General features: G+C 36.3%; 1 non-coding gene across 1 annotated transcript; it reads right to left on the bottom strand.

Annotated features, from left to right (window-relative positions):
- Nucleotides 1-5,526: 5,526 nt before the first annotated feature.
- Trnah-gug lies at nucleotides 5,527-5,598 on the bottom strand. Its single transcript has one exon. It is a non-coding gene; the product is annotated as a tRNA-His (tRNA).
- Between the last annotated feature and the right edge of the window lie 8,692 nt (nucleotides 5,599-14,290).

The raw sequence follows: 14,290 nt of genomic DNA, 5'->3' as shown, positions 1-14,290 counted from the left end.
AAAAGATCTTACCTCAAAATATGGCTTTCTCACTTCCTCGCTCATTGGATAACAAAATGAAACATCCTACATTTGAAAAGCCTGATTGCAGCAGGATACAAACATGGACATGGACGGATGTTAGTTGCTCTTTCCCGGGAAAACGGCTGAACCAAATTAGTTGAAATTCAGCAGGTTGAAAGCTAGCACCCTGCATTAGCACATAAGCTATCTCGAAAATCCCACGGGAAAACTTCTTAACACCAAAACGCTCACTCGCGGAAAAAAGCTAGTGAAAATTTCATAAAACATAAAGCAATCAACTGAAACAATCCTGAACAGCCAGACGTCGGGTTTCAGCGGGCGACGACCTGTCCTGAGACACGCAACCATCAGGGCCTCCGCCGCAGCCGCCGGCCATTTCATATTAAGTACTTTATGAAAATACGACTAACACGTCTAGTCTACAAAGACTAGTAGCCGTTTCTCGAATAATACCCTAACGAGCAATGTAAAGTTCCATTGGCAATAGTGACCAAATTACTCCTAAACGGAAAAGACTATGCAGCGCGCGTCGTCTCTACAATATTGACAGAATATTAATAACTAAAAACGTAAATATTTTGATTTGATCATATTCTAAACTAACCCCCTCTATTCATAGAAAAGTTACAATACGTTTTAACTAATAAACTGTTTTGTCCCTCTCTGTCAAAGAACAAATTGTTCTTTGTTGGAGAGGGACAAAACAGTGTATTAGTTGAAACGTTTTGTAACTTCTCTATGAATAATAAATGTTTTAGGTGATTTGGTGACGATATTGTGTAGGTGGATCTTTTTCATTGGTCGTGAAAGTATTACACTTGTTTCACAGGTGTTTGATCGTACCTGCACGTTTTGTAACAAACCCCGAAAGCTTTCGCGTCCTTTTGAGGCCTAAATGGAAAATTACAGGTTAAGAACTATGAATTAAATATCTTAATGTCTCGTGAGTGTTCAGGATCCAATCTGAAGTTCAGAATACATCATTACATAGCAGTTTTATCAGATACTATTATGTCGTTATAACTTATGAATATAATATGATAAAGTACGTAATAATAATCAGAAGGTAATTTAATTTTGCACCGAGTGAAAATTCCACATTTTACCGCTGTATTAAATATTTATTCAAAACGAACACCCACACTCCTGGAAAATGGAAAAGTCTTCCATCTTTTCTTTAAATAATAAAAAAAAACATCTTGCAGTGGGGTGTAACGAACTCAGAATAAATTAATTAGTTCACCTGAAGAGAGTTTCCACAAAGGAGTACATTAAACAAGTAATGCTATGTCGTGCACCGCATCGAGTAATCTTATCTGGAGTTTTAATAACAGCCTTCAGCGTTTATATAAGATATCATACGAAACTGTGCTCTAACATGAACCAGAGAGCAAGAAAGTGCAGGAGCGACACTCCTTTGTATTGAGACTGTATATTTACCAATTTTGTTTCTTAAAAGAGTCGAAGTTTATGTAGGTTTTTCAGTGTCGTCCTGCTAGGTGATTCTGTGAAAAAGTCGCATTATCGTAGAATCTCATAAAACTACTTATATTTTACAGAATCCCCTGATTTGCGAACAAATGTCGAAAAATCGTAAATTTCGTCCGATCCCTGAAAAAATATATTCTTATAGTCCCAGCCTCTCAGAGGCCTGACCTGTCGCATCTGCACACACCGATCTCTGCCCAGTAGAAGCTGAGGGTTTTAAGGTTCGCAGTGGGTGCGGTCGTGCACCCAGGTCCACGACCCTCGCTCCCGTTGCAGGTTATCAACCCCCCCCTACCCTCCCCGCACCCCCTGAAGCCTCTGCACAACGTTACTGAACGCTGAACGTGCTTACCAGTGCGTTGACTCGCCGTCATGTCTGATTTCTTCTCTTTATGCCGTCGAGGGATGGCATTAGCCGGCTGATATGCCGGGCGACACTGCTGCATGCCGCGGACTGCATCCCTCAGAGTCGTCGTAAATCAAACGCGAGGGTAGATGGAAATCATTGCTGGATTTATGATTTCTGCACTTTTACTAGTGGCTTGGGAAATGTGGTATGTAGATATGTTTTTGTATTTCAATTATTGACTTCAAGCAGGGCGGATATTAATTATTATATACTTACATTACATATATTACAAGTCGTATTTGAATAGGGTACACTACATAATTCCGAATTACTTTTTTACGAATATGAAAATAACGATTTTTTAAATTTCGAATTTCATAGTTCCGAATAATTCACAATACCGAATTTTAAGTTTCCGAATAACGAAAATCACGAATAGTTTATAAACGAAATTTCAATCAACACATTTATTAAAATGACGAAAGTCAATTTTCCGAATATTATTATTTCGATGTTTCAAAAGTACGATTTTTATTATATCGAATTATTTAAATTACGAATCCCGAAGTTTTAATATTCCGAAAATACAAATTCCCGAATGTTTCTTAGTTAACAAGAAATGGTTATCTATTATGAATAATGCAGCATAATGCGTATAAAAACAATATTTTTTAAGCTATATTATGTGAAACGCTCCGCTCCGCTTCGCTGCGCTCCGCTTTGTTTTTCGATATCAATGTGCACCTAACACGCTCCTCCTCGCTTTGCTCGTCGTCGCACCTATCTTTAGGTTTAAGTCCTAAGGTTTTTAAGTTTAAACACCATAAAAATCCTAGCAATTGTTTTGCTCTATATTTGAAACGCTCCGCTCCGCTTCGCTGCGCTCCGCTTTGTTTTTCGATATCTATGTGCACCTAACACGCTCCTCCTCGCTTTGCTCGTCGTCGCACCTATCTTTAGGTTTAGGTCCTAAGGTTTTTAAGTTTAAACACCATAAAAATCCTAACAATTGTTTTGCTCTATATTTGAAACGCTCCGCTCCGCTTCGCTGCGCTCCGCTTTGTTTTTCGATATCTATGTGCACCTAACACGCTCCTCCTCGCTTTGCTCGTCGTCGCACCTATCTTTTGGTTTTGGTTCTAAAGTTTTAAAGACGTTTATGTTTTTTTGTCAAAATCACGAATTATCATATTTCCGATCGGGATTTGACTTTTTCGTGATTATAATAAATCGGTATTTTATTTTTCGTATATTAAAGTAATCGTATTTTTTAACATTCGTAAATTTAACAATCGTAATAACAATATTCGTGATTATAATATTCGAAATTATAATTTTCGTGATTATTATAATTCGGTATTTTAAAAAATCGGTATTGCAATATTTCGTAAATTACATATTCGGGGTTATCAAATTCGGAAAAAAGTTTTTCGGAATATTTGGGTGTTCCCATTTGAATATCGTAAACATCGAAGTGTTCAAGTTAGTCCAATTTAAAGTGAATAGTTTTTTTTTTATTATTTTCATACTAAGTCTACTGAAAACCATACACATACACATACACCGAAAACCTTAAATGATACTATCAAAAATAATAGTTGAAATGTTTTTCTTCATTTCCATAAGATACCTATATCTAAGTAGGTACCTATAAAAATATGTGAATCGTGGTCATATGTTGTCGTCCGAAACCAATACCGTATTTCCAATAACAGTCCTCAATATGTGGTCAAGTTATATGCCCGACTAACTTACTGCAGCATAAACTTTCACACTGCATATCACACTCGATTGAGATCTAGATTCTAGACTTTTCGGTGTCCTCGGTAGACTGCTGGGATTTTTAAAACTAAATTCCACATATTGCTCTTTTTGTGATAGCTATAATATGCACCTAGTACCTACTAAGGTATGTATACCTACTGTAAGTTTTTTTTTAATTGGAAATATTGTGGTTATTTAGTATGGCTCCCTAATGTTTTTCTCTATACAAATTGCATTACCTAGTCATCAGTAGATGTAAACAAAAGTGGAAAACGGTATAATTACAACTTATCTGAAGAGGGTCGTTTGTCTACAGATGTTACAGAACCAGTCGGTTCAACATATAGAGTGACTAGTTGCCGCGCGCTTCGCTTCGCCTTAAAAAGTTTTCCCGTGGGAATTCCGGGATATAAAGTAGCCTATGTTCTTTCCCAGGGTCTAGACCGTATGTAAGTATACCAAATTTCATTCAAGTCCGTTCAGTAGTTTTGGCGTGAAAGAGTAACAGACAGACAGACAGACACAGTTACTTTCGCATTTATAATATTAGTTAGGATGTCGAAAAACTAAGTTATGGAGCGCTGCTGCGCGAGCCACGACCCGATCTCATTGTATTAAACGTGCCGATTGCCCGACAGCTCTCGTTAGATAGTTTTCGTCAGTATAGAGTAACCCTTCTGCTAGTTGCTCAATCAAGGATTGTCCGGACCGGTGATTTTGAAATTTATCGCCCGAGACGTATTCATTTTCTAAGTAAACTACGAGAACATTATTGATCGTAACTTCTCACATTTAGCAGGACATTTCCGGTTTAACATGAGTTAATTAAGACATAAAGTGTAAAAATGGTCATTAACTGTAGGAGATAATAAAACGGACTTTTGTAATTATGGTGTTTCTGTACTTTACGTTTACAAGTTTTTTAAAGGCTACCCCTAAATGAGCGCGGACAAAAAACCTAGATCTAGATGCAGTGTAGCTGTTTTATAAGTCTTTTGTCTAAAAAACAAACGTACACTCCTACGGCAGCTACTGACATGCGATTTAACAATCATTTGAAAGTTTTTTTTTGCTCGCTCTACTAAGCCGTAAAGTTTTATAAGCTTAAAAAACGTTATATTTGTTTACCCGCAGACTGGAAGCAGTTTTTACAGCGCGGCGACGAAATGGAGGGGTTTGTAATGACGTTGGTTTTCGTAATCATAATGCACTTATTACACACTTAATTTATACCCATCTGCTTATTATTATCGAACATCAAAAGTAAAAAGGTGAAGTTCTGCAAGTAACTATGTTATTTTATTGCTGTCCATATTTATAAAGAATAGGCGCTGTAAAGTCTGTATATCTATTTATAATTTCTTGTAGTTATCAAAAGAAAATGTAATTTAGTATTAATGTACTAAAATTTAAAGTGCTCTTAAGGACCAGTGAAAAACACGTAGGTACGTACCTGCCACAAGCGGGTGCTGTGTAACGCGTACGTGTAACATGGACGTGTAACGTGTTGCTGTAACTGTCACGCGAGCAGTATCGCGGCAACAACTTGATGTGCCGTATAAAATAAAAATACTACCTATTTTTGTTACTATCAAAAAATAAAACCTTATTATACCTTGACACATTTATACAGCGTTTGACAGCCAACTGACAGCCCTAGGTACTTACTGATGTTTCAGAAGTTGTACAGTTACCTGTAAAGGCGTAAATCAGGGGCAATTTAGTAACAAAAGCTTCTAAATAAATACATCCGTGATATCATACTTATTCATATCACCCCTCTTTTTTAGTTCAAGTATTTTTAAACCCGAAATACATTTTATAACCCTTATAACAAGCGTTAAAAAGCCATTAAATCTTAAAGTAAAAAAATAGGCTCCACCGTGACAGTGAGTACACACTGCCGTGACCAGGATTCGAACCTGGGTTACTACGGCCACAACGTAGGGTCCTAACCACTAGACGATCACGGCTGTTGGAGCTACTGAAAGTTATCACCAAAATACGCAACAGATACTGTCAGATACCAATGATTACTATAACACCGAAAAATTGCAGAGTTAAACCAAGCACCGCGTAATATAAGTAATTATTCGGAATATTCAAGTGATATTTATTTTAGCCGTATTACTGCGAATCTGGAGCACTTTCGCTGTCATTGCCTTGTGTAACACGTGCGTAACTAATCGATTTTGTAGTGTCAAGTTTCAAGTTAGTAACTAGATATAGGTATAATCCTATGATTAAAATATGCACAAAAAAAACGTGTTATAGGTACTAAGAAGTTAAGTTTTTTAGTTCACTTTTTATCTGAAATTAAAACGAAATAAATTCGATTACAATAACGAAATTTTCCATTACCTCCTTTAATCGCCGTCCATTTTTCATATTTTTTTGTCCGCCACTAAACTAGGAATGTCGTTAACGTATAATGGGACACGCGTGGAACCTGTCATGCAATATTGCAATTTTTACACATACACATACACGCAGAAACTTATCAAATACAAAGGAAACTAGGCCTAAAAGACTTTGGGATTAGGTAGAAATTGAGAACTAGTTTTATTTCGATGCACGAATGCAAAGCCGGTTAAGTGAAAAATATACATAGATATAAATAAGCCCTAATGACATATGAGGCATTGTTATCAGAGATATGGCTATGATTGTACAAGATTGATTGTTTTTTTACGATAAAACAAACACTATTTAACTAGTTAAGTATTTACTATTCAAAATAAATGATTAGGAAAATATAAAATTACTAGCTGTTCCCGCGCGCTTCGCTTCGCCTTAGTTTAAAAAGTTTTCCCGTGGGAATTCCAGGATAAAACGTAGCCTATGTTCTTTCCCAGGGTCTAGACCGTATGTGTACCAAATTTCATTCAAATCCGTTCAGTAGTTTTGGCGTGAAAGAGTAACAGACAACATACACAGTTAGGTACTTTCGTATATATTAGTTAGGATTAGGATAGTTAGCACATTGATGGACACTAGATTAACGGTGAAACTCATAAAAACGCACAACATTTTTGTATGGGAGTTGAGTGATGGTTTGCTGGTACACACTGCCTATGATTAGGATTTAATAATTACATCAAGGACTGATTTACTACTACGAGATAAACAAACAGGCCCATCAATTTAATACAATATGTTACTTAATCAGTATTGATCTGCACCAATTATATTTTTTTCATACCCAGTAGTGGTAGTACAAACAAAGTATAAGTAATTAGTTATAGTATAGTTAATTAGCTTACCGGGCCACATCTGCAATAAGTACATTGCAGCAACAATGTACAGAGTCGTTATCGTGTGCGTGTTAGGTATGGTTTAAAATAATTAAAACAATATGATTAGGTTTTAAAATGGCGCAGTAAGTGCATATATTAACAGACTCTCGTGTCGAAAATTTCCGTATTAGATCCCCCTTTACCTATGTAAAGATCTCAATATTGGTAAAGCCTCATTATTTATTTCATAAAACCCTCAACACACTGGCGAAAAGAGGTGCAGTACAAAAGCTTTTACTAACCAACCCAAAAGGGAGTACAGTAGTAAAAAGGGTTAGATAATTCTTATAAGTATTTAAAAAAAATATTATTATACTATATAAAGCTGGATTACCACTGACTGACTGACATGATTGTTCTCCCAGAAGGAGTCATTTTTTGATATAAAAATGTTTTAGGGAAATGTACAGGGTGCTCGGGTGAGTAGAGAAAAAATCCGACATTTTAAAAAAAGTTGTAAAAAAAAAAAATTTTTTTTGCTCCTCTTTTTTGGTGAACATACATTTTTTCATATTTCGAGGGTGTATTAAGAATGTCTGACAGATTATAAAAAAAAATTAAAAAAATAAAAAAACAAAATGGCGGCCGAGTTGCAGTGAAGTAAAGTTAAGGGCGTGTCAGACCCGACTTGAGGTGAATTGATCTCGTGGAAGGGGGGGAGGTGGGGGGATGCTGTTTTTTGTAAACGATGAGGCACATGATGAAATTTAAGGGAAAATTCCAAAAAATGATTTTTTTTTAATTGCGGGGGGAGGGGAGATTTTTTTATAAAAACGTGTTTTTTCGGGGATTTTCAAAGCATTTTTTTATTGTGTTCGAGGCATTTGACAGGTTTGACTTGTATGGAGCGGTTGTGTAGTTTGACGAGTAGAGTTGCCATGTGAAAGAATTTTTCCCATTTTTAGGGTAAGTTTCGAGAGTTTCCCCAAAAACATGAAAAGTAGAATTGGCCACTTTTGATTTTAAAATTTGATGCAGTTTTGTCGGAAAGACCCGTACTAATGACATTTGACCATTTTTATTACTTTCGACTGGCAACCCTGGGCGATAGGCGAGATTATATTTTTTCGGATTTTTTTACGTCGACCCAACTTGAGGTGAATTGATCTCCCAGAAGGGAGGCAGGTGGGGTGATGATTTTTTTTGTACACGGTCTGTTGTATGGTGCAATTTATGGGAAAATTCCGAAAAGTTGAAAAAACAAAATGGCGGACTGCTTTGGCGGCCATTTTTTAAATGTGACTTTTTTTCACGATTTTTGATTGGTTTTTTCACATGTTTAGAGTGGTTGGGGAGATTTGTCTTGTATAGCGCATTTGTGTAGTTTGTTGGGTAGACTATACAAGTTAAATAAAATTTCCCCATTTTTAGGGAAAATTTTGAGATTTTCCCCAAAAACATAAAAAATAGAAATAACCGTTTTGGATTTCAAAAAATGATGCAGTTTAGTCAGAAAGGCTCATACTAATGACATTTGACTATTTTCATTACTTTCGGCTGGCAACCCTGAGAAATACGGGAGATTATATTTTTGAAAAAGTTCGACGTCGATTCAAGTTGAGGTGAATTGATCTCCCAGAAGAGGAGGAGGTGGGGTGATGATTTTCTTTGTACATGGTTGGATAAATGGTGAAATTAATAGGAAAATTCCGAAAACTGCAAAAATCCAAATGGCGGATGAAGTGGCAGCCATTTTGTAAAAGAGAAATTTTACATGTTTTAAGGCTATTTCACCTGTATTGAGTGGTCTGACAGTTTTGACTTGTAGAGCGCGTTTGTGTGTTTAGGTACGCTTAATTTTTCTATAAAATAAAAACTCCCCATTTTTAGGGAAAAAAGACAAAATTTCCCTAAAAACATGGGAAATTTTACATAAATATGCAATTTTATCCTTTTAAGATGGTCTGAGGGGTTTCGATGTATAGCGCGTTTATGTAGTTAAATGTATAGAATTTTAATTTAAAATAAAAACTCCCCACTTGTAGGGTAATAAATCAAAATTTCCCTAAAAACATGGGAAATTTCACATAAATATGCAATTTAATCCCTTTGAGATGGCCTGATGGGTTATGAATGTATAGCGCGATTGTGTAGTTAAATGTATAGAATTTTAATTTAAAATGAAAACTCCCCACTTGTAGGGAAAAAATCAAAATTTCCCTATAAACATGGGAAATTTTACATAAATATGCAATTTTATCCCTTTGAGATGGTCTGAGGGGTTTCGAATGTGTAGCGTGTTTGTGTAGTTAAATGCATACAATTTTATATTAAAATAAAAACTCCCCACTTAAAGGGAAAAAAATCAAATTTTCCCTAAAAACGTAGAAAAAATTACTAAAATTAGCAATTTCACCCCGTTAAAGTGGTCGAACAGATTTATGGTATATGGCGCATTTGTGTAGATAAATACAAACAATTATTATTTAAAATAAAAACTCCCCACTTTAAAGGGAAAAATATTTTCCGAAAAATCATACAAAATGTAAATCAACTTTACCACAGTTTAAGTGCCGAGCGCAGCGAGGCCATAGTCCTTCTACAAGCTATACCAAAATAAAACCAGCCGAGCGCAGCGAGGCATCCGACAACTAACCCTGCCATAAATAAACGAAATCAGAGCGAAGCGAGGCATAAGGTATCATCATTATTAATACCAATAAAGAAAAACTACGGAAAAAGTCCCGTTTACGAAGTGGAAAGCCGAGCGAAGCGAGGCAAAACAACCTAAACCATCAATCCAAAACCTAGAGAGCCGAGCGGAGCGAGGCAAAACTACTGAACCCAACATCCGAAAACCCGACGAGCCGAGCGAAGCGAGGCTAAAGCACAATAAACAGCAAGTACCTATGTAACTGCAAAGCCGAGCGAAGCGAGGCAAAACAACCGAGACTACCATTCCGAGACCTGGAGAGGAGCCGAGCGAAGCGAGGCTAAACTACTTTAATCACCAACTGCCTGTTTAACTGGAGAACCGAGCGCAGCGAGGCAAAACAATCCAAACGATCATACCACAAACCCTGGAGAGCCGAGCGTAGCGAGGCAAAACATTTTAAAACATCATACCACAACCACTGAAGAGCCGAGCGCAGCGAGGCAATACAACTCAAGTATTACCTAACCGTAAAAGAGGAGCCGAGCCAATCGAGGCAAAACAATGCGAACCACCATACTGCAAACCCTGGAGAGCCGAGCGAAGCGAGGCAACACTACTCAAACCCTCGCAAACACAACTACGTATATAACCTGAGAGCCGATTGTGGTTAAGAAATAACTTGAATGAATAAAAAAGAAAGACAAAGTCTAAGTTTGGCCGCGTTTATATAGTTCCATATACGTGTGCAACCAATTATGAATAAAATTTCAGTAAAGCATAGTTCTATAATGTTAAAAAACGCACTTTATCCTACTTACTGTGTCTTAAACAGCAAACCCACATAAGAAATTAATGAATAAAAAAAAGCCTGTAAATTTCGTTGCTATGAAAAAGTTTCTTTTCAGGACAGAAAAAACTAATAATCGAGACGCTAGAAAAACGCGCGAATGGAGGTGACTCAGATTTATGAGGTATTAAAGAACCCAATATTTGTACACAAAACTATGTTCGCTCGCTACTAGGTAAAGTTTACGAAACCAAAAAATGTCCATATAGATCAGTTTCTCTACCGTATTTGTGTGAGACAATCCGTAATTTAAAAATAGTTTTCACGGCAACATTCCTGTGGAGTTTTAAAAAACATTTTGTGAGTGGAACTTATTCATTGCCCGGGAGTGTACAACGGATATTTCTTGAATTTGTAAGTTGTGATTGTGAGTGTATTATGAGAAAATCAATACCCATCTACTACCATACTGAAATTAGATTTCAAGGGAAAACTAAACCCCTTAAAATATTCGATACGTTATAGTCAAGTGAATAACCGTATCTCACCAAAATTCATACTGAAAACCGTATCACACCTAAAACAAAATCATGAGTACCCCTTTAATGAAGAAATACATAGTTAAAGCAGTTTATAAGGCAGAACAAAACGCAACAAGGATTTGCTACGGTATGTTCACGTCAATACCCTGCTTAAACCGAAATTCATACTGAAAACTGTAACCCCCCCTGAAATAAAATCATCAGTACCCCTTTTATAACGAAATTCATACTGAAAACAGTTTTTAATCCAAAACAAAACACAACATAGACTTGCTACGGTTTGTTCAAGTCAATATCCTGCTGAAACCGAAATTCATACTGAAAACTAATCCCACCTGAAATAAAATCATCAGTACCCCTTTAATAAAGACATTCATAGTGAAAACTGTTTTTAATCCAAAACAAAACACAACAAAGACTTGCTACGGTTTGTTCAAGACAATACCTTGCTGAAACCGAAATTCATACTGAAAACTAATCCCACCTGAAACAAAATCATCAGTAGGTACCCCTTTAATAAAAAAAAACATAGTGAACACAGTTTTTAACGCATAACAAAACGCAAGAAAGATTTGCTACGGTATATTCAAGTCAATACCCTGCTGAAACTGAAATTCATACTGAAATCATTTTCGCACCCAAACCAAAAGCATCAAAGCACCGCGCGGCTGCTTGCAGCCCGCGCCACAACGCGACCTCTAGTTTTTATATAAGTATATTTCTTTGCTAGCAACAAAAACAAACATTTTCACACAAAATAGCGCAAGTGTAGCTTTTTCAATAAACGTTATCCTTGGTCGATATAATATTTTTCATGTGAAAAAGTGCATTCAGCACGCGACAGAGTGTCGCGGTGACATGCAGCGCCGGCGAGCCCCGTCGGAATACAGGATTGGACCCACAATTATAAATTAAATCACTTTCCCCTTTTCTATTAAGTTCTTGTCATCTAGCGGAAATTTAGATGCAAGTACCTAGTTGTATTTTATATTGGCCAACTAAAGTTTAGATTATTTTAAATCGCGGTTGTTTCTATATAAACCCTTAAAGGCCCTCTCATGAGTCTCGTGACATACAAATATTTTTTTAGTTTTCAAAACACAATCTTTTACCATTATGAATTTTCTTCCAATCCGTGGGATCAATCCCAAAAGTGAAAACAAAACCGCACCAAAGCACTAGGTGTGTGCGTGTCGAGAAGCGTAAATAATGCAACGCCACTATTTCGGTAGAACAACGCACGCCACAGACATGTTCGCTGCAGCCATAGACACGACATAAACTTGCCGCAGTCGGGTAAATTATTGCTCATCACCTCGTCTATAAACACCTTATTCCATGATTGTGAAGTATTAAAGCTTAGTTCACCTGCAAGCTTGCGCAAAATGTGTAATAAAACGGCATAACTTTGGAAGATATTCTGATCTTTATTTTATTTTAGGGCATAGCAGTCAAAAATTAAAATTCATTCAAAAATTGTTTCAATTTAAATATACCTACTACCTATATAGTCTATACTTTTATAAAAACCCATTGGCAGTTATTAGTTAGTGGAAAAGGTCTTTAGAAGTCCTTACATACTCCCGTACTACATAATATTTTAGGATTGTATAGCCTTTCAAAAACGGGGGGCAATTCTCGTAAATCGTACAACGCACTTACAAACAAATCTAGCATATTCATCTCCAATTAGCCTCGTCTTAGACCCGACCTGGGGTTAGTTTCTACAACTTAGTGCCGCTGAGTTCAACTTAACTACTAAACTGCTTTCATCCGACTGTTAGTCTTCAGAAGCGTGGTCGACTAAACCTGGCCATTTATCTCCGAGTTAACCGTAGTTTGTGTACTTAAATTATGTTTGGAAGAACTGAGCTAGGTTATACGTAGTAACTATTATCTGATCTATGTTTATATACGTACAGGATTTTCGTTTTGATTAAACCTACACCCAATAAGTGTTTACAATATTCAATGTAAAACGTGCATTCTTTTCGTTAACATCCTCAGTATATTTTTCAGGATGCAATATATATTTATTTCACGTATCTGCTGAAATACTGATTACTATGGGCAAAGATAAATTCTAGATCTAGAGGAGGCGAAGTCCAGCAATATACAAACATTTCGTCGCCCGCTGGACCTTACTCAAACAGACGAGACTTCAGTGGCTAGATGAAGAAACCTGAGGCCTAAGTGTAGTTTACGCTCTTTGGGAAAAGTCTTTGTCTAGAAGTGGACTATGAAAAGTTGCCTGTTGAATAAATAAGAATTAATTAAGTATACTACGTAATTATATATGTATACTTAAATTACACGTTTATGTTAAATTATAGTAAAAGTTGAACGATTACGTCGTAGAAGCGAGTAATCAGTGAGTGAGAGCACCGGGCGGCGTCACACAGGGCACGAGATTCACAAAGCAGAAGGTACTTTACTGGAATATGGAAACCGTGGAGTAGAATACACAACGGAATAGTTAGCTACATAAGTGTAGAGAGGACTGGTGGATATTACATGACCGTATTGATATACAATCCCTTTAAAAGTTTTTGACTAATTTGTAGAAAATATGTACGTGAAATATATTATGTACACTATATCGATAAACACTTAATAAAATTATCGAATGAAAAGCTGACACAACATTGATTAAGTTACCAAGTCGGTTTATTTATCCAGTCTCTACTTAAGGGTTCTCATATCCTAAATTATACGTAATTCCTTATCCTTCCTATATAACACTGTCTTCAACGCCAATGACTACACCTTAGCAAATTTACACTATTATCTGCACATTAAGGCTGTCACTAAAGCTAGAAGAAAATCAGAATCTGTCAAATCTAGTGAGGGGGGGTTGAGGTATGCGGGGCGTTCTCCGGACAATGACATGAAATTTTAACATAGTACTCGAAAACATTAAAGTGAAGACATGCCACTTTGTTAAACATATACTAAGTAAGTAATATTGTTTTGTAAGTGATACGAAAATATTTATTTTTATTTGAAAGTATTTTTAATATTTAATCATTAATTATAAAAAGTCGTGCCCGTGCCGATATTTATACAGGTTGTTGCAAAAAGGGTTTACTAAACTAAGCCGAAACCTACGTGTGCAGCATGTTATTGATGTTATGTCTAAAACCCTGGAAATGAAATCAGAATGTAAAAATTCGCGTTTTTTTTTTTTCGCGAATTAAGTATAGCCTCACTTGGGGGCAGATTTTAATATAAGAGGGACTACAGGGTGTTGTATTAAAAAAAGTATAGTTAGCCGAAAGGGCGTTACTCTGAATAACTTCTATCCTACGTATTTTTTTATATTCGTGAAAAAAAAAACGCTTCTCCATATATTTTTTTTGGTCACGTGACCTTTTAGTTAGACGACCTGTTTTATTTTGGTGTTTTAAAAGCAGAACAGTAGTTTGCAGAACTCTGTATATACAG

Source organism: Plutella xylostella, chromosome 9 (genome assembly GCF_932276165.1).
Source record: "Plutella xylostella chromosome 9, ilPluXylo3.1, whole genome shotgun sequence".
Classification (NCBI taxonomy): Eukaryota; Metazoa; Arthropoda; class Insecta; order Lepidoptera; family Plutellidae; genus Plutella; species Plutella xylostella.
Note: the sequence above shows the minus strand (reverse complement) of the source record. Positions and strands in the feature narration are given on the sequence as shown.